Genomic DNA, 26,023 nt, shown 5'->3' with positions numbered 1-26,023 from the left:
TTCAGTTTCATTTTGTTGCATATGGATTTCCAGTTTTCCCAGCACCATTTGTTGAAGATGCTATCCTTCCTCCATTGCATGCTTTTAGCCCCTTTATCAAATATAAGATAGTTGTAACTTTGTGGATTGGTCTCTGTGTCCTCTATTCTAGGCAGTTGTGAAGCACAGTAATAAAATGCACCTTCATAACCCCACCACCTCCCTAAGAACCGGAATTCCACCTGCACTCCTGATGGTTTGCTGGAAGTCACTGCCTGTGCAGTGGATGGTACATGCTTTGGTTGGATTGGCTTTCGCCAGCCTTCTCCATATACGAAGGTCGAAGGTCATCCCTGCACTATTTCAAGAAGGAAGCCATGAATTCAGATTGTAGGTGGTCCTGCTGTCTAAGTGCTGCTCCTGTTACTTCTCCAAATATCAGTGCTGGGAAGTTGGTCTTTGTTTCTCTAACACTTAAGTGCCTGGGGCTCAGAAAATGCTGAGCAATTATCCATGATATTCAATAATTTAATAAATGTCCTAAGAACATTTAAGATGGAAGATTGTTCCCATACCATGTCTTTTAAGATCATTTTGATCATGTGAAGTCAATTCTCTATCTACATATAGATATCATAGCATTTTTATGATATGAAATCTGTGTATTATATGCCTAAAGCTTTATATTTTATTTTATTTCTTACCATGCTCCTATTTTCAACTGTATCTCACTATCTTTGGGAAATTAGTTCCATACACTTCATCTCCTGCAAAGGGAGTGGAAGGGTCCTCCTTCCTAGATGCCTCCCTCACACACTGGGAGTACCCTCACAAGGGATTTGCCCCTTTTCTTTCTTTTTGTTTTGGTACTAGGGATTGAACCCAGAGGCCTTAATTATTGAGCCACATCCCTAGCCCACCCCCCTTTTTAATTTTATTTTGAGACAAGGTCTTATTGAGTTGCTTAGGGCCTCACTAAGTTGCTGAGGCTGTCTTTGTGTCCTCCTGCCACAGCCTCCTGAGTCCTGGGATTACAGGCATGAGCCACCACGCCTGGCTCCCCCTGACCCTTTCTGAAGTACCCTGGCATTTCCCTGAAAGACCTCAGGTTTCAAAAATACTTTAGCCTCAGGCTTCTGAGCTCACAGGAGGTGATTCTGCTTTTCGAAGGTGTAAACAGAACTTGCAAGGAGGCCTTCACCTTTGTACCTGAGCAAGTTGTGATCAGGTCAACATGACAGAGGAGAGAATTCACCCAATCCCAATGTGTGTGTGCGGTGGGCAGTGTGCAGAAGACAGCTGTGCTTGCCGGGCCAAGGGAGATCTGGACTCCAGTGGGTGGTGTGATTATGGAGGACTCCTATGATTTCAGAGTGACTTATAGACAGGGCTTCCCACCTCTGGGAGTCAAAGTCAACAGGCCCTTGTCACGTCAGCCGGTGCTTACAAGAAGAGAAAGAGGAGAAGCGGTTAGGATTCTACAGGGGTTGAGGGAGCTCAGTTTGTGGACAGGTATGGGAGGGTCACTGGAACAGCCTACTATGTCACAGGTTGCTGTTTAGAGAAAATGATCTAGCTGGGTACAGTGGCATGCACCTGTGGTTCCAGCTACTCAGGAGGCCTAGGTAGAGGAATGGCTTGAGTGTGGGGAGTCTGAGATGCCATCTCAGAAAAAAGAGAGCAAATGATCTGCTTGATGAGGGATGGATAGTTGGTTTCAGTGGGGATCTAGAGTGGGGTCCTGGGAGACGTCCTGGGGAGGCGCATATTTCATCCCTGTGTCTCCTCCACTCATTTGCACGTGGTGTGGTTATATGATACACTGAATCCTGGTATCGTGTGACTGATTCTTGGTTCCTTTCACCCAATGCACCTTTTATGTCTGTGTGAGGCAAGCTGCTCCCACTGTCACCTGTGCAATGCCATCATTTGGATCAGACCATCTGAAGGCCCCTCTAAGGGGAATACTTTAAGAAAAGCCCAGTCTGAGGGTAAAGTATAAAATACAGCAAACTCTTAACACTCAGATCATAGTGCCAGCTGTAGACATTAGAGCTTCTCAGAGTGTAACCAGGACCCACACAGTGCCCCTGTTCTCAGGAGTCAGGTAATACACCTGAACAGGATTCCCTTTATTATTTTATGAGATAAAATAGACAATTTCTATATTGCAACAAGAAAGGTATAAATATTATATATTACTCATTCTCCAATCTTGAAGATAAAGGTTTAATTGGAGTTTTTCAATTGCTTGACGTTGTTTATTGATTTTTTATTTTGTTATGAGAAATAGTCACAAAGTTGTCCAATCAGTTGAATCACACAGGTGAGAAGCCCTGGTAAAGTCATTTCAATCTAAAGCGTTATTCTCTATTTTAGGCCAGCCCTAACCCATGCCCTCTGAAAGGCCATCTCCAGCTCTGTAGTTCTACGTCTGCACGTACCTGTGATGTTTCAACCCACCCATTCATTCTTCCAGGTACGACATGGAAAGATGGCTGATGCTTTTATTGTTTCATGTAGATGATCCCTGAGGTACGATGCAGGCCTTCCTGTGGATGAGCAAGTCTGACTCCTGAGGTCTCGTCATCTTCTTTTCCCTTCCTCTCCTTTGAAAGTTGACATGGAAATGCACAGCTAGTTACTGATGGGTTGAACCGCTATGAGTGAATGATCTTTGTGTGTGATGAAACCAGTTATTCAGTGACAGGCTGGTCACTAGAAGGGCCCCACCCACCTTCCTGGCTGAGACCCTCTTCTTCAGAGCCATTCTTGAAGCCCTTTCTGCCTTAGTTAGGGTCGTTCTTGCCTTTAGAATTATTTCCCCGATCACTTGCCTTTCTCTCCCCAAGAAAACCCACTGTCACACCCGACTGCTTCCACCTGTGAAAGGTACGTCTAGTACACCTACTCTAGTGAGTGCCACCACGTGTCTTCCCACCTCCCCAGGAGGCCTGGAGTGCACTGCAGTTGGGAGTTGGTGAACTTGACCCATTCTCTATGCTTCCTTATTGCCTTTTTATTTTCCCCAGTCCTACAGCATCCACAGCACCCCTCAGTCTGTCTTCAGTTAAAACAACTGACTACCACAGAGTTGGTAGTTTATACAGAAGAGGAGTTTATTTGGCTGATGGCTCTAGAGGCTGCACGTTCAAGAGCATGGCGCTGGCCTCTACTGGGCAGCTGGTCTGGCGAGGGCCTTCTCACGGCGTGGTGACTTGGCGGAGGCCTCACGGGGTGAGATGAACAAACTTGCTGGAGAGAGCTCACTTTGATAACAAAACTACTCCTGAGGTAATCCGTCAGTCTAATGGATTACCATGAGACTGAGTTTAATCCACTCACAACTCCATCTTCTCTCAGAGGCCCCAGCTCATAGCATTGCTGCCTGGGACAAATTGGTAACACAGGAGCTTTTTTTTAAAGAATTTCTTTTATTAGAGCTTTGTAGTTATACAGTAGTTGGGTTCATCCTGAAAAACTCACCCATGCATGGAATTTGACTCCAGTCACTATGCCCACCTTTTCCCTCCCGTCCTCCCTCCCCTCCCCCATCCTCCTTCCTCTACTAGACTTCCTATCACCTGTCTATTTATTTATATTTGATTTGTTCTTTTTACTTACACATAAAGGTGAGGTTCCCTTTGGAATATTTATATATGCACATTATGTGATTTTTTTTTGTTAAGAATTTACTCTGCATGGCCTCCCCTTTCCCAGCCCCCCGCTATCATCTCTTGATCTCCTTCTACATTACTGATCTTCCCTTCATCTTTATGATATTCTATCCCTCTCTTCCCTTTCCTTTATTCCACTCTAGTTTCTGCATATGAGAGAAAACATTCGATCTCTGAGTTTCTGAGTTTGGCTTATTTCATCTAGCATGATATTCTCCATTTCTATCCATTTATTGGAAAATGCCATAATTTTATTCTTCTCTATGGTTGAGTAGAACTCCGTTGTGTGTATACACCACAATTTCTTAATCCATTCTTCTATTGACAGGCACCTGGGTGGATTTCATAATTTAGCTATTGTGAATTGTGCTACTATAAACATTGAGGAGGCTTTCACTATAGTATGCCTGATTTTAGATCTTTTGTAAAAATACCAAGGAGTGGAATAGCTGGGTCATATGGTGGTTCCATCCTAGTTTGTTGAGGAATCCTCATACTGCTTTCCAGAGTGGTTGTACTAGTCTGCAGTCCCACCAGCAGTAGATGAGTGTTCCTTTTTCCCTACAACTTCGCCAGCACTTATTATTGTTTGTATTCTTTTTTTTATACCTTTACTTTATTTATGTACTTTTATATGGTGCTGAGGATTGAACCCAGTACCTTGACCCTCACATGTGCTAGGCAAGCGCTCCACGGCTGAGCCACAACCCCAGCCCCTGTTGTTTGTATTCTTGATCATTGCCATTCTGACTGGAGTGAGATGGAATATTAGTGTAGTTTTAATTTGTATTTCCCTGATTCCCAGAGATGCTTTCATACATTTATTGGCCATTGATTGGGTTATTTGTTTGGGGGAATGTTAAGCTTTTTGAGTTCTTTATATATTTTGAATATTAATCCCCTATTGAAGGAGTAGCTGGCTACAATTTTCCCATTCCATAGGCTCTCTCTTCATGCTCTTAATTGTTTCCGTTGGGTAGAGGCTTTGCAGTTTGATGGCATCCCTCTTATTGATTCTATTCATTCATNAGGGGTCATTTTCTGGTTCCCTGCTTGCGTACCCCCTGGGGCCTACCTACATATTGAGATCAGCCTGTAAAGGGCAAATGACAGTGTTCATGGTAAAGGAGCCATTTCAGAGAGAGGGGTTAGGCTGGAGGTGTTTCCCAATAGGCTGCAGGGCACCCAGCACCCCTGGTTCTACTATTTAATGCTGAGTCCTCTCTCCACGCACCAGGGCAATGGAGAGCACTCTTCTCCTCCAGAGACTGCTGGGATGAGGGTTTTGGCCTCGCAGAAGGGACTGGGCTGGAGGATCTCCAGGGCATTTCGCTCCCTTCTGGGCCTCAGCACTCACCACAGGGGAACGCTCTGCCTTGTCTATCTGTGTGACCCGAGGCCTGGTTCCTGTACACACAGGCAGGAGGAGGCTCAAGACAGTAACTGACTACACAAAAGTGTGATTCACAGATGAGAGAACAGGGATCCTTCAGGAACCCACTGCTGTGTAAGTTGTCAGGGACACAGTGCTGGGAGGGACAGCCAGGCCCCCACCTGCACGTTGCTCCTCTTCTGGTCCCCACTGCACCAGTAAAGAAGCCAAGTGATGATTAATGGTTAATGGTTCTTGTGATAAGGACCATTAAGAAGTGGGAAGAGAGAAATCCAGGTTACTGTACCTTCCAGCATCCCTGAGGTCCTCTCTGAAGAGGTGACATGGTTTGAACTGAGCTATGACAGATGAGACAACCCTGCGGTGCCTAGAGCTGGGAGAGTGTTCTAGGCAGAGGGCTGGAGTGTGGATGAAGGAAGGGCAGCGTGCTGGCCCCTGGGACTGGGATGACCACATGAGAAGTCAGAGGCCAGGGCGGGTAAGACCTGTGAGCTGTTTGGATTTTATTATAAGGAGGACAGAAGCCATGTAATGTTTGTAAGAGGATGGCTCTGGTGGAGAACACATTCATAGTGGGGCGCAGGATATTGCCTCTCCAGCTTCACCCCACCCTGTTCGGCCGGCTGATTGTGCAGGTGGAACATTGGGCTACTGGTCCTCAGGCTTCCAGGGGGACTAGGCCAATGGGGAGCACCAGGAGGAGTCTGGGAAAGGAGGAAGAAGTTGGGGGACTTATTCCCACATCTGCATTTGGGGTAGCAGTTTGGCAGTAGGTGAACGTCCACCCTGGGCCATTCCCCTGTTCTGCGGTCTCCTCCCACTCTGGCTCAGGGCTGCGATGGCTTCCTGCTGTTGCTGGGCATTTCACTTTCTCTGAGTGGCTTCCCTTAATTCTGCCTGCACTTTCCTTAAGAGCCCCTCTTCAAACTGTCTCCAGTCTCCCCTTTTGAGTGCCAAATGTCTCCCCTCCAACTGATGCAGGGAGAAGTGGCCGGAGATCCAACAGGAGGCCATGACAGTAGCTCAGGTGAGAGGTGTTAGGTGGCTTGGGCCGGGGTAGTGACCGTGGAGATGGTGAGAAGTTAGGCTCCTTGGGTAACGATGGCCCCCAGCACAGGTGGTGGGAGCTGGGGCCTTTGCCTATCTCGGCCTTGTATTCCAGCAGGACTGTCTCCTCTTCTGATGCTGAACTGTGGCACATGTGACTCAGTTGTTGTGCTTTGTGGCCCTTGAGCTTGATGTTCCTGTTCTTCAAAGTGCTGCCTGCTTCTGCATTTCCTAGAAGCTCTCAGTTATGTTGCTGTATCTTTTAACACGGAATCATTTTAATTGTGCTGTTCAATTTGCTTATCTCATTGTTTTAAAAGCAGAGCGGTGAGAAGAATCATGTTTCCAGGTTCTGCAGAGGCTTCTGGGCTCCTACAAGTCAGGTCTGGCCCTGCCTGGAGTCTCTCTCCTGTGCTCTCAATTTTCTCTTACAGAAACTAGTCACCCTCCATCATTCTTGTCACTGTAATTGAACTAGTGCAGTGCATCAGGCTCACTCCTCATTTCCCAGAGTGACAACAAAGACTGTATCTGTCTTATTCATTGCTTCAGTCGGCCCTTTGACTTGTGCCTGGCACAGGGTGGGGGCGCAGTAAATATTAATTGACTAACTGTACAAAGGAGTTGGCCTGCAGCATCCTCCTAGCGAGGGCTGGCCTTCTGTACATTCTGCCTGCTGTGGTGAAGTGTTCATCAGACAGAGGGTGCTGGTGAAGGAGGGCACCATGAAGAGGGAAAGGAAACTGCATTTGATAATGACTACTCCCAGCTGGGCACAGTGGCACACCTGTAATACCAGTCTTCAGGAAGCTGAGGTTGGAGGATGGCAAGTTTGAGCCAAGCCTAGGCAACTTGGAAGACCTCCATCTCCAACAAAATAAAACGGTCAGGACCACTACCATCTTACCATGTTATAACCAGTCTCTGAACCACTAGTGTATATGTGAATAGAGAAGATGGGACCTCAGAAAGTGCATCTCCATGGGGCAACTAAGCAAGACAAGCTTTATCTCACAACTCGATCAGTTCTTGGCACCTGACAGCCCCATGAATTGTTAGGGTCTGTAAACAAGTCAGGATGGCGCCTGGCATTTTGCCAGAGGGAGTGATTTGTGAAGTAATGCCAGCAAGCCATTAAGTGTGGAGATTCCTTATTGGTTGACTGCTGTATCGAGTTTATGTTAATTAAGATAAGCTGTGTGGAATGTATATATACCCCTCCTGTCCTACAATAAACGGCTCCCACTCCTGCTGTATCAATGTACACAAGTTGTTCGTCACCCCCTGGTTATTTTGCTGCAGCCGGACTGTGGCAATGAATACTACCTCCCATGAAGAAAACTCAAGAAAGTGCACCATTTTTAAGTTCTGAGAGTTGAGTTATTCTGAGAAATTCAATGGAAATATAAATTTAGCCTCTGATCGTAGCCAGTTGGAGATGTTGACTTGAGTGTCTGGGGCAGTGTGAGGACACCTAGCAAATGTGGAGGACGATATAACATCTGGATTTAATTGGCTGCTTCTTTCTTAAAATGCTTCACTTTGCCTCCAAGCTGATGGACACTCTTCCCAGCCCTGCGATGGCCAGCTGACCTGGACTGAATCCTTGCTCTCAGCATGAACATTTCACTCTATTCTCAGACCTGAGTTTGAGGACACCTAATCGTCTAGAAAGTGGATCTGGGCAAGATGAGGGCGTGTGGAGGTGAAAGACCTGTGTCGGGCTGCCGGAGCACCTTGGTAGCATTTTTAATTACATTTTTTTCCTCTCTGGGCAGCATTTTTGAATGCACTCCTTTTGCAGGACAGACCAAATATGGTGAATTGTTGCACAGAAGCAAAACAAACCCTGCCATCTCAGCCCTTCTTGAATCAACCCATTTTTTAGAAACCTTGTTGTTCTCCCTGGTGGAGCTCAGCAAGCATGGCAGGCCACTCTCCATCCTTGCAGAAGGCCGAGATGCTGTGCAGAGAAGCAGTTCTAATGCACAGCGCTGGCCGCGAGCCTCAGGCAGTGCGCGATTTGTCCGTGAAGTTCATCTTCATAAGAGAAATACCCTTAAATTTGGATAAAATCTGTTCTTCAATTAGCTTTCTTTTATGTAAAGCCACAGCAGGAGAAATGTCAGAGTGAATGTGAGCTCAGAGTAGTGATGATGATGGCCTTGGCTGAATCCTAGGACAACCCTGTGGGCCATTTCAGGATCGTTATCAGCTAATCCCTACCATCCCTCTGCTGTGTGGACAATTCTCATTATTCCTTCCAAAATGACAGATAAGAAAAGTGGTTCAGAAAATGCAGATAAAGCTCTTCTGCATCCCAGTCAGCTTCCACGTGGCATGATACGTGTGGGCACCAGCGTGAGTTCGCGCTGGCCGAAGGAGGCCAGGCTTCTTGATTTGGGAGGACTTTAAGTAGCATGACTTAGTGTTCTCTTTATTTATTTATTTGTTGGTTTGTTTGTTTTTGGTCATCTGCCCAGATCTTTCTGTGTAATGAAAAAAATATGAAAGCATCCAAGGATTTGGGGTTGCAAACAACACAACAAAATTGTGTCCAGAACCCTAACCCTTTGAAAATTGCTTACTACAACATAATTCTGGAGAGTGGAGGTAATATCGGTGGGAAGATTAGGCTCTTAGACATAGAAGTAAACTTGAGGCCCTAAGACCAAGTCAGTGGGGGATGCTATACTATGGTGGGAGATTTCAGGCTGGGGAGGCGCCGTGCCCAGGGATTGCAGCAGCCACAAGCCCTGAATTTCCTGTGGGGAAGCTCCACTCTGAGCAAGTGGCCATGCTCACCCCAGGAGGCATTCGTATGTGGAAATGTTTCCATGAGGAAGTAAGAAAGTTTGGAATACAATTTCCTTTGTCCTGCTGGTATCATTCCTTTTATTTAAAAATTTCCTTTCTAAACCTCTCCCATTTGTTTATGTGGTTGGGTTCTTGTTTTCATTTTCGTCCTGATTTAGTGGCTCTCCCTGTCCTGTCCTGAAACACATGCTTCTTCCACATTGATTTTATGTCTCTGGCAGAGATGTGCAGAGCCCCAGTGACTGAGTCTTAAAAGGCCAAACCTTTTAAAATTGTAATTAAAAATCCACACCTGTATCTGCCTTACTTCTGATTTTTTTTGAAAGGCACAACTCTCTATGGGCCTGTTCTCTGGAATGAGGTGGCTACTTGTTTTCCACCCCAGGGAGACAGGCTTATTGTTCCTTGTGATTAGTTGAGTGATTGGCCCTGGGCCTCTGTGACTGTCACAGTGCCTTCTCAGTGACTGCTGAAAGAAGCAAGATCTCAACTATAAGGGAGTCACTAAGTCTGTCCCCTGAGCTGGGCGCCATGATGGGTAGCCAGCCATTGCTGGGGGGTTGCAGTTCCCCTGGACCTGCCAGGCAGAGCACCTCCTGCTTGTATTATCGCGGAGTCTGCAGATCTCTGGTTGACAGGCCGTCACAAAGAATGAAGGCAATCAATGAAATATATGTGAATGTTCCTTCCAGCTCTGAAACTCTGCAGTTCTGATCCTTGCTTCTCTGTGTGTTTTAATTCCCCACATTACAACACACACACACCCACACCCGCCCCCCACACACACATACACACACATATATATATATATAAAACGAGAATGGAAATATACATATTATTTATATATTTATATATTACATATATTTCCATCCTCATATTAACAAACATGCTGGGTGAGCCCACAAGGTGCAAAGAACTGGGGTCCAGAGGTAGGAGAAGCTAATCACACTCTCTGGGGACACAGTCTAGGGGGGGAGATAGGAACCTTTGGAATGGGGTAACATGGTCCATGTCACACTGATGGCAGTGTGTGGCCCATGCTTGGTGGACCCCCCGAGGAGTTTGAGGGAAGCTCTTCCCAGTGGAGGTCGTGCTGGAAGGGAATCTCCAAAGAGAAATATTCACCAGGCAGAGAGGCAGGGCAGGGCCAGTGTTCAGAGGATGGAGAAAGTCCAGGGAACAGGATGTGTAGAGGGCACAGAAGAGGAGGAAACGAGGTGTGCTGGGGAACTGGGCCTCACTTCAGGGTGAGGAAGTCACAGGAGAATGGCAGGGGACGGCTGAGGGGCGGTTATAACAGTGGCATGTCAGTCAGATGAGTTAAATGTTTAAGTGTTAGCATCATTTTGCAAGTGAAGACAGTCTCAGGAAGGCCAACAGCTTCTGGAAGGTTCTACAAGTATAGTTTAAAGAGAAAAATTTGACCTTGAGTGTTTGTTCTGAACCTTTGGCTCTGCCTCACCCCAGCCCACCCGGCTCCCTCCTTGAGGGATAGGGGATACAGAGGCTCTCCCACACTCTGGCCCTGGCTCTCTTGCTGGGGAGTGTGGGTTTCACCCTAGAGGCTGCAGGATGATCTCAGGATTCCAGGCAGGGGACAGCGTGATTGGTAGAGAGGCCAAAGGTAAAAACTGCAGTGGTCTGGTCAGCTGACTGGCTCTGCTGGTGTAGACTGGATTCCAGCCCAGCCCAGGATAGACCTTGGGTGGCCTTTGGAGTCTCTCAGGCCTGGTCTTGTGTCTCCCATCCACCATTAGCCTTATCATGGTCTTGGACCTCAGTTTCTTTGCAAACCTAAAGAAAGTCTAAAGTGATGGTAAAAAGTAATACCAGTCTGTAGCGGCCATTGAGCCCTATGACTTCTCCAGGCAAGCACTGTGTCCTTGAACCCTGTGCCCATAGCAGCCCTGTGAGGTGCATTGATTCACACCCTTGTGTTTGGGTGCCAACTTGCCCAAGGCCTGAGTTTGCAAAGGTGCAGAGGGGACCCAGCCCCAGAGCACAGCTTTTATCTTGTCACAGACTGCCTTCCAGGAGCACTGACTGGGCTCGGAGGACCCTTCTTGGGAGCCAGAGCTTTTGTCAGTTTTACAGTCGTCATTGTCATTGTTATTATTAGACAGGGGTTCAAGAGCCTGGCAGGAGCTGAAGGAGCCCGAGGTCCTAGGAGAGCCACCTCAGCACGCCTGCCCAGGTGTTTCCTCTTGCTGCTGCACCCCTCCTACATCCTCCAGCGCCCCGGGCACAAGATGTCCTGGCTTAGAGCACTGCTCCCTCTGCCTCCGGTGGAGGAGGATGCTTTCTCAGGAAGTCTTCCCAGTTGCACCCCTGAGATCCAGGAAGCACCAGCCCTCTCCACCATGCACGCCTCCCACCTTCCCTAAGGCAGCATCCACTTTTCTTTCCCGCCAGAGCTCACCTGCACGTGGTAGCTGGTTTGCCTCTTCATTCTTGGGGTCCGCGAGTGAAAAGCGGGGTTGGGTTCAGAGAAGATGGTTGTAGATGTTCTCTGCTCACGGGAGTCATTTTGTAGGCCTAGGAGACTCCTCAGGGACCCCACAGAGCCAGCTCCCTCCTGGACCTGAACTCTAGCCAGCATTTCAGAACATTCTCTCTGGGGATTCTTGTATCTGAAATCCATTTCCCTGAGGGTCCCAAACCCCTGAATTTGTGTTGATTCGAGGGGAGGGAGTGGAACTCATGTGTCTGGCAATATGCCATTGTTCTACACAGAGAACCAACGAGTTTCATCTGAAACTCAAGGAGTCTGAAGAGCCTAGCCTGTTGGGGGTATTTCGAGAGCTTAATTTTCCAATCCTGGCCACCAGGCTTCTTCTGTTGCAGTGTGTTGCCTGGCTTTGAAGAGGAGACTCACATTTTTCTGGGCTGTCCTTCCCTTGAGGTCCTGGGGTTATAAAATGTCATCTCTGTATTCACTACCTGTTCAGGATGTATCTGTGGGTAGAGTGTGGTTGTCCACAGGGTGGATCAGACCTCATACATTGTCTCCAGGTCTCATTTTTTTCTGTGAGATTTACTTTTAAAAGGTCACACAACTGCATGAATGGGCATAGCTGCAGGCCCTGGGGAGAACCCGGCTTCCTGGAGTTTGCACTCTGAATCTTAGGGTGGGACACCGGAACATGGTCAGTGCTTTGGCCTCAATCCTGCCACCAATTCCCATCAATTAATTGAGTCTCTGTGCTTTGTGAGTGAGAGAAAGAGTCTGTATTCTGCTTTTATTTTTTGATTTAGAAAATTATTTGTTCTTCTTAGTTATATAAGACAGAATGTGTTTTGACATAGTATACACACACGGAATATAACTTCCCATTCTTGTGGTTGTTCATGAGGTGGAGTTACACTAGTTGAGTATTTATGTATGAACATAGGAAAGTTATGTCAGATTCATTCTACTGTCTTTCCTAGTCCCAGTCCTTCTCCCTCCCTTTCATTCCCCTCTAATCCAAAGTACATCTATCTACCCCCCTGTTATTATCTGTTAACATCCACATATCAGAGAGAACATTTACCTGCAAATGCCATAATTTCATTCTTCTTTAAGGCTGTGTATATACACCACATTTTCTTTATCCATTCATCTCTTGAATTTATCTAGGTTGCTTCCACAGTTTGACTATTGTGAATTGAGCTGCTATAAACATTGATGTGGTTGTGTCACTGCAGTATGCTGATTTTAAGTCCTTTGGGTATAAACCGAGGAGTGGGATAGCTGGGTCAAATGGTGATTGCATTCCAAGTTTTCTGAGGACTCTCCATACTGCTTTCCATAATGGTTTCAACCTCTTATTTTTCCAAATTGATTTCATAACTGCCTTTTCTATTTATATGAATAACATCATTGAAATTTTAGTGGGAATTGCATTAAATTTGTGTAGCACTTTTGGTAATATGGCCATTTTGACAATATTAGTTCTGCCTATTCATGAACATGTGAGATCTTTCCATCTTCTAAGATCTTTTTCAATTTCTTTCTTTAGTGTTCAATAGTTTTCATTGTAGATGTCTTTCACCTCTTTTGTTAGATTTATTCCCAAATATTTTATTTTCTTTGAGGCTATTGTGAATGGGATAGTTTTCCTAATTTCTCTTTCAGTTGATTCATCACTGATGCACACGAATGTAATTGATTTATGGGTATTAATTTTATAATCTGATACTTTGCTGAATTCATTTATGAGTTCTAAAAGTTTTCTGGTGGAGTTCTTTGGGTCTCCTAAATATAGAATTATGATGTTGGCAAATAGGGATAGTTTGAGTTCTTCTTTTCCTATCCTTTAATTTCTTCCTTCTGTCTAATTGCTCTGGCTAGTGTTTCAAGAACTATGTTAAATAGAAGTGATGAAAGAGGGCATCCTTGTCTTGTTCTAGTTTTTAAAGGGGATGCTTTCAACTTTTCTCCACTTAAAATGATGTTGGCCTTGGGCTTAACATATACAGCTTTTACAATGTTGAGGTATGTTCCTTCGATCCCTAGTTTTTCTAGTGTTTTGAACATGAATGGATGCTGTCTTTTGTCAAATGCTTTTTCTGCCTATATTGAAACAAACATGTGATTTTTGTCTTTAAGTCTATTGCTACAATGAATTATGTTTATTGATTTCCGTATGTCAAGTCAACCTTGCATCCCTAGGGTGAACCCCACTTGATCATGGTGCACTATCTTTTAATATGTTTTTGTATGCAGTTTTCCAGTATTTTATTAAGAATTTTTGCACCTATGTTCATTATGTATATTGGCCTGAAGTTTTCTTTCCTTGATGTCTTTGTCTGGTTTTGGTATCAGGTTGACACTAGTTTCATAGGATGAGTTTGGAAGGGTTCCCTCTGTTTCTATTTCATGGTGTAATTTGAGGAGTATGGTGTTATTTCTTTTGAAGATCTGGTAGAGCTCAGCTGATAATTTGTCTGTGTTGGGCTTTTCTTTGTTGGTAGGCTTTTGATGGTGCTTTCAATTTTGTTGCTTGAAATTGATCTGTTTAAATTTTCTATGTCCTCATGATTCAATTTGGGTAGGTCATATGTCTCCAGAAATTTGTCTTCAAGATTGATGTCTTGAAGTTTTTTTACTAGAGCATAAATTTTCAAAATAACTTCTGATTATCATCTGTATTTTAGTAGTGTTCATTGTGATGTTTCCTTTTTCATTAATACTTTTAGAAATTTGAGTTTTATCTCTCTTTGTTAGTTTGGCTAAGAGTTTATCAATTTTATTTTTTCAAGAACCAAATTTTGTTTCATCAAGTTTTTAGATATTTTGTTTCAATTTCATTGATTTCAGCTCTGATTTTAATTATTTCCTGTCTTCTACTGCTTTTGGTATTGGTTTATTCTTCTTTTTCTAGGGCTTTGAGATATAATATTAGGTTATTTATTTGGTGAGTCTCTTTGAATGAATGAACTCAATGCAATGAACTTTCCTCTTAGAACTACCTTCATAGGGTCCCAGAGATTTTGATATGTTGTATTGCTATTCTCATATACCTCTAAGTATTTTTTAAAATTTCATCCCTGTTTTCTTCTGGTATCAATTGATCATTCAATGGCATATTATTTAGTCTCCAGGTGTTAGAATAGCTTCTATTTTTTATTTTATCTTTGATTTTTAGAATATTGTTAGAATAGCTTCTATTTTTTATTTTATCTTTGATTTCCAATTTCAGTCAATTATAGAATGCAAGGTATTATCTCTCTTCTCTTCTTCTCTCTCTCTCTCTCTCTCTCTCTTTACTAAGAGTTGTTTTGTGGCCTAAGATATGGTATATTTTAGAAATGCATCTGTGTGCTGCTGAGAAGGAAGTGTAAATTCAGTCATTTTTTTGATGAATGAAATATTCTATATATGCCTGTTAAGTCTAAATATTAATTGTATTTTTAATTTTATAGTCTCTTTGTTTAATTTTTGTTTGGAGGATCTATCTGGTAGTGAGAGAAGTATGTTAAAGTCACCCAGTATTATTGTGTTGTGGTCTATTTAATTCTTGAAATTGAGAAGAGTTTGTTTGATGTAAGTAGATGCTACATTGTTTGGGACAGAAGTATTTATGATTGTTATGTATTAATGATGTATAAGTCCATTAAATAGTATGAAATGTCCTTCTTTGTCACTTCTGATTAACTTTGGTTTGAAATCCACTTTATCTGATATAAGGATAGAAATCTCTACTTCTTTATGTGATCCATGTGAGTGATATGTTTTTTCCCCACCCTTTTACCTTCAGTCTCTGGATGTTTTCGCCTATGAGGTGAGTCTCTTGAAGTTAGCATATTGTTGGGTCTTGTATTTTAATCTAAACTGACAGTTTAAGTCTTTTGATTGATGAGTTTAGGCCATTTATAGTCAATGTTATTATTGAGAAATGATTTTTATTCCCTGTCATTTTGATTCTGGTTTTTAATTTGAATTAGTTTCTCCTTTGATTAATCATTCTTCTAGTGTAGTTCTTCCCTTTGCTATTTTTCTCTTTTATTTTTTATTTCTTCTTCATGAAATATTTTATTGAGTATATTTTGTAGTGTGGGCTTTCTAGTTGTGAATTCCTTTTTTTTTTTTATCATGGAAGGTTATATTTCATCTTCACATCTGAAGCTGAATTTTGCTGGGTGTAGTGTTCTTGGCTGTCCTCCATTTTCTTTCAGAGCGTCGTGCATATTATTCCAAGACCTCCTAGCTTTGAGGGTCTGAGTTGAGAAATCAGCTGAGATCCAGATTGGTTTCCTTCTAAATGTGACTGGTCGTTTTTCTCTGTTAGCCTTTAATGTTTTATCCTTATTCTGTATGTTAGGCATTTTCAAAATAATTTGCCTTGGTGTGGGTCTGTTGTAATTTTGTATATTTGGGGTCCTGTAAGCCTCATGTATCTAATTTTCCATTTCATTCTTTAGGTTTGGGAATTTTTCAGATATTATTTCATTGAAAGATTATGCATTCCTTTGGTTTATATCTCCAAGCCTTCTTCTATCCCAATAAATCTTAAATTTGGTCTTTTCAGGTTATCCCATATTTCTTGGAAGTTCCATTTAAGATCTCTTAGTATCTTTTCTCCATGGTGAACTTTATGTTCAAGATTATATATTTTCGGGCTGGGGATGTGGCTAAAGCGGTAGCACGCTCGTCTGGCATGTGTGATGCATGCGGCCCTGGTTCGATCCTCAGCACACATACAAAATAAACAAAGATGTTGTGTCCGCCGAAAACTAAAAAAAAAAATAAATATTAAAATTCTCTCTCTCTCTCTCTCTCTTAAAAAAAATTATATATTTTGTCTTCATTGCCTGAAACTCTGTCTTCCAAGTGGTCTAGTCTGTTGTTAGTACCTTCCCTTGAATTTTTAATTTGGTTTATTGATTCCTTCATTTTGAGTATTTCTGCTTAATTTTTTTTCAGAATCTCTCTTTATTGAAGTGATCTTCAATGTCATGTATTTTGTCTCTGATTTCACTCCTTGCATCATCCTTTACCTCACATATTAGTTTAACTATATACGTTTTAAATACTTTCTCTGACATTTCTTCCACTGTGGTATTGCTGGATTCTGTTATTGAAGTATCTTGGTTGGTGTGGGGCACTTTGCTTTTTTGATGTTGTTTGTGTGTCTACTTATCTAACAGTATGGATGTGAAGCAGTAGAGTTTCTACCCTGTGGACTTACAGTGTCCCTGAAGATTTCCAGTTCCTCACTGAGGGGGAGACAAATAATAACAACAACCAATGCAAACAATATACACAATTAAAACAAATGGTTCCTGCTATGACTTCAACAATGTTGTCACAATGAACAGAAATGATACAATTAGTCATTGCCTACAATAAAAACAGTGAGTTTGCAAAATGGTTTACAATTTCGAATGGTGGACAGAAAGAGAACAGAAGTGATGTGGGATGTGATACTTATGAGGGAGGAGGGGAAAAGATAGAAGTAAAAAATGAAAGGAATTATGAAAAAGAGAACAATAGAAATTGGCTGTTAGCAGAAGAAAAGAGAGAAAGAGAATCAAGGGAAAAAGGTGTGAGACAAATATTTTTATAAAGTAAAAATTTAGAAAAATAAAAATAAAAGAATTTAAAACAAAACCAAAATATACTAATCAAACATCCTGGTCCTCAAAAAAAAAAAAACTGCTCTATGAAAAATAACTGGTTTTAAAAATACTAGAATTGAGAATGAAACAAATATAAATATGTGTAAATGTCCATGAATCATTAAGGTCACAAACAGAAAAGAAAAAAGGGAAAACAATCAATAAAAAGTTAAAAGAAATGTTTTCATTGGAGTTCAAAAGATTCTCAGCTTCCCTTCTCAGCAGTGTTAGGTGGGGTGATCTGGTGTGTGATGCTTGCTCATTCCAGTTGCTGGGGCAGAGAGGTGATCCCATAGGTGGAACTCCTGGAGGAAGGGCTTAAGGTTAGGTGGGCTCCAGGCCCTTTGCTGAATGACAGTTAGTCTGGAGATTTTTAATCAGTGCCCCTCCAGGGCCCATAAATTGACAATTCACCTGAAAGACTGCATCCCCACCTCTCCCCTGGGTTCCATTCCTGTGGTAGAGGGGCCAGTTCTTAGTCCACTATGTCACCTGTGAGCCACACATTTCCTAGTCTCAGGTCCAGTCTCCAAACTCAATCTCTCCCAACCCTCCCCCCTCTTCAAATTCCCAGCCAGACACATCTCTCCCACCCAGTCCTGAAAGCAGCCAGATTGGAGGGGAGGGGAAGAGCTGGGTGGGTGTCCACAACTCGTGTAAAACTCTCTCCACATTTGATTTTATCCTGGGCACTTAGATACGTTCTATGTCATGTAGTGTAGTTTTGACAGTCCTGTATTTACAGCCAAACCCAGATTTGCCACTACTTCACTCGCCCAGCTGCCAGACCTGGTACCACAGCTGTAAAACGGTCCCTTCCTCTGTCCTCCACGTGCTGCTGGGAGAAATGTAGCTTCCTTCCCTACAAGGCTGTTGTGCAGGATGCCTTTCAGTTTAGATAGGCAGTGTCTTTGATCTCTAAACACTCCGGACCCAGACACCCCTCAGTCCTCCTAAAATCATGGGTTCCTTTAATTCCCTGATCCCTCCACTTTTACTCATGGAGGGACTTCTCTGGGTATGCCTCTGGCCACAGCAGCTGCTGTGGTGCTGGGGATTTCTTCCTTATTTAATTATATCCAACCTCCTGAGCCCCTGACCTGATCTGCTTTGAGTGTCCAGTATTAAATGCCAGTAAAGCCTTTTTTTTTTTTTTTTTTTTTTTTTTTTTNTAATATCTGAAAAATTCCCAAACCTAAAGAATGAAATGGAAAATTAGATACATGAGGCTTACAGGACCCCAAATATACAAAATTACAACAGACCCACACCAAGGCAAATTATTTTGAAAATGCCTGTCTGCTTTTTGGTTTCATGCCACATGAACAGCCAGGAAAACCTGTTTTCTTCTTTTAATGGATTGACAAGATGTCTTTGATGCAGTACCGTGTATGTGTGTGTGTGTGTGTGTGTGTTTCCTATAGCGACTTCTTGGGGTTTTATGCAAGTAAATGGGCTCCTGTCCATGGAACTCTGTCTCAAATTGCAAAGATGTTTCCACACAAGGGATATGAACAGCCCGCCTCATCCAATTAACAAGTATTCCTGAAAACTTAGAAGGAATCTCAGATTGCTCATTTCCCTTTTATTCTTGCTCCTCTCACGTGGGAATATTTAGAGTGGAAATTTTTACTGGGGATTTAAATTGTAACATTAACCTGATACATAAAACAAACTTGTGTAACTGCTTTCTTTGTAAAAGTTGCAATACTGTAAAAAAAAAAAAATGCATCAAGGAAAATTCCCAGACAAGAAGTGTTGGGTTTTGAAAGTTGCAGGAAAGATTGCCAAGTTTTATAAAATCTCTTTTCCCCTCCCTCTCAGTTGCTTTTCTGGGGTGGCTTTTAAATTGTTGCAATTTTATTTTCATTTCTTCGATGTTTTTAAGAGCATTTTAAGGGAAGACTGTAGATCTTTCTAAGGCCATCTGGATTTTGCAGTAGGTGGTGGTTACGCTTACAATGGGGGCTGAAGTGAGTGGGAATACAACCCAGGACCCTGTCTGACCAAGCCGGACCTGGGTACACTGTGAGGCAAGTGTTCAAATCCCAGGATAGGAACAGTGATACCTCGCCTCTTTTCAGGGCATTGTTAAGAGAGGCCTTTTTTGGTCCTCACCATCTCCTTATGAGGCTGACAGTATTCCTGCTTCTGTGTGTGATGAATCCATCTCATAGAGGCTAAATGACTTGCTTATACCCTAGGAGCGGTAAGTCACAGATCTCCCATTAGCTACGACTTTTTCCTCTTGATCCTTCATTCATTCAATAAACATGGACTGAACATTTTATGCGCCAGGAGCTATCGATGAACAAGAGCGGCCTGACACTGCCTAGCCCTTGGAGACTGGTCATCCAAATGCCCTAGGAGGCTCCCCCAAGATCCAAGGGCACTTTGTAAGATATTTCATTGTTTAAGCTTCTTCTGACATGAAGTGGACACTTACTGAAGGCCTGCTGGTGTTCAGTAAGGAGAGACAGAGCAGATCCACAGCATGTTGAGGTGGCAGGGGGTGCCAACTGACCTCAGATGGGCCTGGGGTCGACAAGGGGTGGCCAGGTCTGCCAGGGCTAGTGATGAACTTGGGGAGCCCTAAGCCAGGCATAGCCAGGGTCCAAGACTTGGTGGGAAGCCACAGAGGAGTCTTACCAGGAAGGAATGGGGTGGGTGGGTGGCTTGGTAGCAGGGAAGCAGGAGAGTATCCACATAGCTAAGAGAGCATCAGTGAAGAGGGGTGGGTGGGCATGGAGGCAGGCTCTCGCCAATGTCAGTGGGATAGGAGGTCGGGGTGTAGGAAAGGGGGACCAGAGGTGACCCTCAGGCTTCTAGATAGACAAGTGGGGTGGACACTTATGCCATTTAGTGGAATGGGGGAGTTGGTGGAGTGGAAGGGAAGAAACGGTCATTTGTGGGCAGTGGGGCAGGGAATGAGGGATTATGAAACTCTGGAGAGTTACTCTAGGTGTCTCTAAACAGATACCACCATTGTTTACTCAGTTTTCCAATTCTGTTTTACATGTTTGAGTTTGAATCAGGGAAAATACTTGGGTAATTTTTTTCCACTTGGTATTTGAAAGTTTTGAAGCAAGCCCATGTTCTCTGCCTGGGTGCACAGTGCTCTTCCAGGCACAGGGTCATGGGGGACAGAGAAGACATGGTCAGAAAGCTTTGACTAGGAAAGGGAGGGTGTACCTACCACAAAACATCAGCTAATTATCATCACTTGTATTACCTACAAAAATCCCCAGGCACCTGTACCCAGGTGCATACTGGAGCGTTGGAGAAACCAAGGACTCTCAGGAGAGTCAGGCACATTCAGTGGGTCAAAGTCGGTCTCCTGGAGAAGCTGACCCTGACTTCCTTACCGTGTTGCAGAGAAGACAAGAAAGAGAAAGCCCTTGGCTGAGCAGGCAGAAGAGCCGGAGGGCCTGGGTAGAGCTCCTAAGGGGAAGGAGCCAGCTAGGGGGCAGGACAGCATGACACCTGCCAGTTACTGGGTGCCCATAAATGCCAGGCCCCGTAGTAGAAGCTTCACATAAATAATCTTATTTAAATCTTAAAATAATATTGCAAGATAAGTCTCCCTTATATTTTATATACAAGAAAAGCAAGAGGTTGCGGGGAGGCGGCTGGGGGCTGGGGGGCCCTGAGGATCAGAGCTTCCCGTCGTGGGCAGACTCAAGGTGCTTCCTCAACATGGCAGCTCCCATTGCCCCACCAGTCAGCACCCCATTTGTCACTTTGTGCTTGGCTGACCCACTCAGGGTACTGTCACCCTGCAGAGGTCATGAACCTTAGAAGAGGGGAAGTATCTTGAGCAGATCTAGGTACACAGAAGTGCTCAAATCTGTGTATCCCCATCTCTCTTATCCCTCAATGAGGACAGACGGGGTTGTGAGCCTCTCTAGGTCATCTTAGAGTCATCCCCTCTGTACTCCCCCATGGCACCTGGCACACGGCTTTGCAGATAATGGGCATCCCATACATATTTGTGGAATGAAGGTGGGCTAGGTCAGTGTTCCTGGAAGTGAAGACAGGAGAGGAATCGAAAGACTGTTCATGCAGTAACCATGGGACCTAAGGAGGACCCTTTGCGACAGGATCACACAGGTCTTCTCTTTGGCCTTTTTTTTTTTTTTTTTTTTAAGCAATGTCTAAGAATGAGCTGAGCATGAATTTCTACATTAAAATTTAATTGTCAAACTAGATTCGAAAGGCTCACATGAGCCATTTTGGTGGGGAGTCTTCAGACCTCAGACCCCTTCATTTGGCTCAAGTATCACTTAGGAGGTATTTTATTGAGAAGTGGCCTCTGCTGTCACTCCCATTAACAACTATGGCTCCATAAACTAGCAGACAAGAGGGAACTGCAATGGGCCCAGTTCGGCTGGGCGTGATTGTAATGATAGAGGCCATAATGCAAGTGTCTTGATCAGAATCCTGAGGATTAATTATTTTGATTATCAAATTATCTCTTAGGCTGATTTGCCATTTTCAGAAGCGCCGGCATTTGCCCACTTAGCCACTGCAGAGCCTCCCAGTGCTGGCCACCGACAGTGGCTGGCTCTCAGCAGCCCAACACACCTGTGCCAAACCCTCTTCAGCATCATGCTGGTGCCAGGGTTGAGGCAGCACCAGCCTAAGCCCTGCGGCAGCCCGAGGCAGGTGCCATGGTCAAGCCCCGGTGGCAGGAGGAAGTCAGGCCCCACTTACCTCCTCCACCACCACCTGGGTCTCAACCACCAGAGTCCCCTTCCTGAGTGCAGGCCTCCCCATCCCTCTGCAGCCTGCTGAACTTTCAGTCTCCAAGCCCCATCTGTCACCTCCCTGCTGAGAACCACAGTGGACCTTCCCCTGGCCTCAGCCTGCCATGGCCCCTACTCGCTGCTCCTTTTATTCCTGGAACCCTGGTGCTGCTTCCCACCCTGGGGCTCTTCATAACCTGTCCTGCCTGATACCCTCTGGTTGGGCAGGGGAGTGGGAAGTGGGGAGACTGAGTCCTTGACCCCCGAGGTCCTGAGCGAGGAGCTTGCTGCTCTTTGTCTGCCTCTGTGCCTTCTGGGGCACAGCAGCCTGGAGGTTTGATTGAGCCCTTCCCAGGAGCCCTGCATGCTCTCTCCCTCTTTGTCCCCACCCCCACAAATTCTCGGGAACACTGAGACACCTGATGGAAGTGCTCATGTTCATATGTCACCCTCCTGGGTGTAGTCGCGGGCTTCTTTTGGGACCGTGCTGTCTGCTCCTCCTGCGCTGTCACTGTGCAGCCTAGATTCACCTCCCGGCGTTTCCCTGGACTCCTTCCCTCTGCTCTCCTCTGTGCTGGGGCTCAGCTCTGTGCTGAGGAGGAGACCAGCCTTTCCTTTCCCTTCCTCTGCTCCAGCAAGGCCTGCAGCAGCCCTTTAGGGGAACGGGCGCTGTCAGTCAGTGAGGGCTCCACGGGTGGCCCCGGCAGGAAGGAAACTCCGCTGGGGTGGGGTGTGGCCCACAGTCTCACAGCCACAGGAGGTCACAGGGCAGGGCTCCACGGCCCCTGTGGTGAGGGCCAGTCTGCAGACAGATAAACCTCAGTCACCACAAGGGCAAGCGAGGACAGTGTGAGGGCGGCACTCACCAAACCACTAGGGCCTGGTCAGGGTGCAGACAGAGGAAGTGAGACCTGTCCCCCCAAGACCATGAGGGGGCTCTGGAGGGCACACAGAAGGGGGCTTTCCTGACTGCTTTAGTGATCCTGCTCTCTTCTGGCAGCTGGTTGCTTGAAAAGTCCATGAAGCCAAAAGTATGCCAGGCAGCTAGCTGTGTTTTCTGGAAAACTAGTCAACAATGGGAAAAGCCATAACGCTGAGCTCTGAGTCTCTGTGACATCCACAGAGTCCCCTTAGAGATATTCCCTGCTGCTCCGTGATGCTGCCTCACGGGTCATGGGGTGAGAAGTCTCTCCCGGGAAGCAGGCACCTGGTGACTGCCTGCTCTGGGCCTGCCATCTTGGCTGGGCAACAGACGAGCCCACACAAGGTGTGCAACCCATGCTCAGACTGGTGGGGGGCAGGAGCATGGTCCTCATCCACCATCACTGTGCCAAGCTGCTTCCATGCTCCCCAACACAAGCCATGCCTGGACATCAACGCTCAGCAAGAGCTGGAACCAAGGAATGGGACTTATGAGTGCATTAGGGTTCTCTAGAGGAACAGAATCAACAGGAAGTATAATTATAAAAAGGGGACTTATTATAATTGTTGGCTCACATGACCAGAAGCTGAGTAGTTCACGATGGCTGTCTGCAGGCTGGAGAGCGGGACAACCAGTACCTGTGCAGTCCAAGAGGCTGAAGCCCCAGAGCAAGAGGGGTCAGTGGTGCTACCCTCGTCCAAGACCAAAGGCTTCTGGAGAATCCACTTTGGAAGAGTAAAGAAGGGAGAGTTCCATATCCTCAGATGATCACAGCAGCAATGAAGAACCCATTCAGGAAGAATTGAGCTTGCATCTGCTGCTGGTTCTTTGATCATCTTTTATTCTATCCAAGCCATCACCCTATTGGTTGATGCTGCCCACCTTAGGAGGGGTCTCCATTTCAATTGGCTAACCCACATGCCAATCATTCCTAGACACACCTTCACTGACACACCCATAATCCACTTAATCCTCGGCATCTCTTAATCCAATCAAGTTGATGATTCAAATTGACCATTACAATGAGTTTCTGCATGCACTCATTTGTGAAGACTTGAGCGGTCTTAGACTTTTGCTTCCTCACTTTGAGCCTTGGTCTCTTCAGACTGTGAAAAGAGTGGGTGGGACTTGATAATCTGTATGATAACTTTGAAGTCCCTATATATTTGAGATGCTGAGGCCAGAGTCTGCAGGAGGTCACATGCATGGATTTACTAGGAAGTGCTGGGACACTGCCTATGACCTATTTGACACAGGTGAGAGACCAGCACTCCGGAGGCTGAGCTTTTCCCACTTCCCTCTTCCTGAGGGCCCTGCAGGCCTTCTACCTGGACTCCAAGAGCAGTGATGACCTTGGGGTCAAGAGGGGCAGGAGGCTGTGTTCTTGCTGCTCCTTAAGAGAAAATGAGCCTGAGGTTAGAGAGGACAGCCGGGATGAGGTCTGGATGCTAGGATTTCAAACACATTCAGGATGCCAAACGCTGTAGGCAGATTTTTATTAAAAGGGACATCACTGACTTTTCTTATAGATCGTGGCTCCTCAGACAATACCCGTTCTCATAATTTTTTTTTTTGGTTCCAATATAGTTCACTTTGTTTCATTAAGGAAGTCTAAAAGGAAATAACTTTTAAAGAATCTAATAAATACAAAGAAAGAAAATGTTAAATTGCATTTTATTGGCTTTATAGTCCCAAATCCATTTCATTTCCTGAATGCATAATCTCAAATTCATTTCATATCCTCAATACATATGCTACATTTCAAAAATATCAGGCACAACCAAACCAAGAGTCAAGTGATAAAATGCTTATCAATCATCTACTTGAAAGTCTCTTCTTGTCTTTCTCGTCACAAAAAGTCTCATGTTTTCCTAGAAATAATGCAACTTAGAATTGGCATTTCAACTCTGCTTTACAGTTACTAGGCTAGTCTGTGGGGTCAGAGCCTCCTATGGAGCTCTTGGGTTTGTTTTTCTCTCTTCTCGAGATGAATGTAGAAAAAGTGCACCTCAAGGGATTCACCGTTTTTACGAATCCCCTCCCCCAAGCGTCTATCTGTAGATTCTTCACCAAGCACTGAAGAGATGGAGACTTCTATTTTTTGGAGAATTAAAATAAGCTTAACTTTTGTCATCATGTGTATCTGTGAGATTTTTTTTAAAGTAGTCTAAAATTGGAATAGAATATGAGCTTTCAGCATCTCCTGATTTCATTCATTTAACAGACACATGTGATGTGCACGCCCTGGGTAAGCCCTGTGAGTGACAAAAGTGTTGACCAGGCCTACTCCTGCTCCCTCTCCTTGTAACCAGAAGGGCAGGCCATGTGTACATGATGGCTACAGTGGGGGTTGTGGGGCATTGGCTGCCTGAGAAGACAGACTCTATAGCATCATCAGACTCAGGGTTGCGAGGAGAAGTAGCCCATGAAGGAATCCGAGGGAGAGTCTGTGGGGTTTTATAAGGAGGTGGCAGGAAAGAACGGCATTCATAAACTTGGAGAAGGAGCCAGTGTCAAGCATTCTGAGAAATACCGAGAAGTCCAGGTTATATGGTATTCTAGATTTTGGAAGATGATATTGGAAAGTATACAGGGGCATAAGGAAGGCCCAGGAGTCTGTACTTCACATGGCAGTGGGTAGCAGAAGGAGGGTTTTGAGCAGAGAATAGCAACCAACATGGGGCCTTGGTGGGATAAATGTGGTTCTGAAGCATGAATGGTAACTGGCCCCTGGGTGTCCTGCTGCCAGGACCACCCCCGTGGAGCGAGAGGGGCCTGGGGGCCTGTTAGGTGGGAAGTGCTTGGTAGAGCCATAGGGGCTGCTGAGGTTGAAGAGCCCAGGGTGCATACATAGCTGCTGGGGTGGAGCCCAGGAATGGCCACGGACTAGGAGCAGCTCATATTACTTTTTTCTTTTTTTGCAAGAGAATAATTTTTTAAATTTGGTCTGTTGCTTTTCTTTATATTTTATTTTATTTTTTAATTTTTTCTTAGGACATGACAGTAGAATCTGTTTTGGCAGACTTTTCATACATAGAGTCTATTCTATTGAGGATCCCACTTTTGTAATGGTACATGCTGTAGAGTTACCCTGGTCCTATATTCAAATACAGGACAGTAGAATTAATCAATCATGTTACTTTTTACTCCTTTTTTTTTTTTTTTTCGAAAAAAAAAAAAAAACTTTGAAAATGCTTGGCTATGGGTGAACCCTAAGTTTGCATTCTTGTTCTAAACTTCTTTGGTGATCCCATAGTGCTAGGTGTACTACTTCATTTTTATTTGTATGCTATGTGGCTACTTGACAAATGTTTGAAATGCCTTCATATATTTTAAGAAC

At 44.6% G+C, this 26,023-nt stretch overlaps 1 protein-coding gene and 1 long non-coding RNA gene across 3 annotated transcripts in view; both read left to right on the top strand.

The window, feature by feature from the left end:
• The window catches only part of LOC125617628, a 19,353-nt gene extending 1,182 nt beyond the window's left edge, over positions 1 to 18,171 (top strand). Inside the window, exons 2-3 of the long non-coding RNA XR_007348705.1 lie at positions 9,986 to 9,994; positions 17,531 to 18,171. This is a non-coding gene — a long non-coding RNA (uncharacterized LOC125617628). The remainder of the gene's footprint in view (positions 1 to 9,985; positions 9,995 to 17,530) is intronic.
• Zdhhc14 (zinc finger DHHC-type palmitoyltransferase 14) overlaps positions 1 to 26,023 on the top strand; it is a 241,202-nt gene that overhangs the window by 77,666 nt on the left and 137,513 nt on the right. The gene's annotated exons all lie outside the window — the stretch shown is intronic.

Source organism: Marmota marmota, unplaced genomic scaffold, assembly GCF_001458135.2.
Source record: "Marmota marmota marmota unplaced genomic scaffold, marMar, whole genome shotgun sequence".
NCBI lineage: Eukaryota > Metazoa > Chordata > Mammalia > Rodentia > Sciuridae > Marmota > Marmota marmota.
The sequence above is the reverse complement of the archived record's forward strand: the minus strand, read 5'-3'. Positions and strand labels throughout refer to the sequence as shown.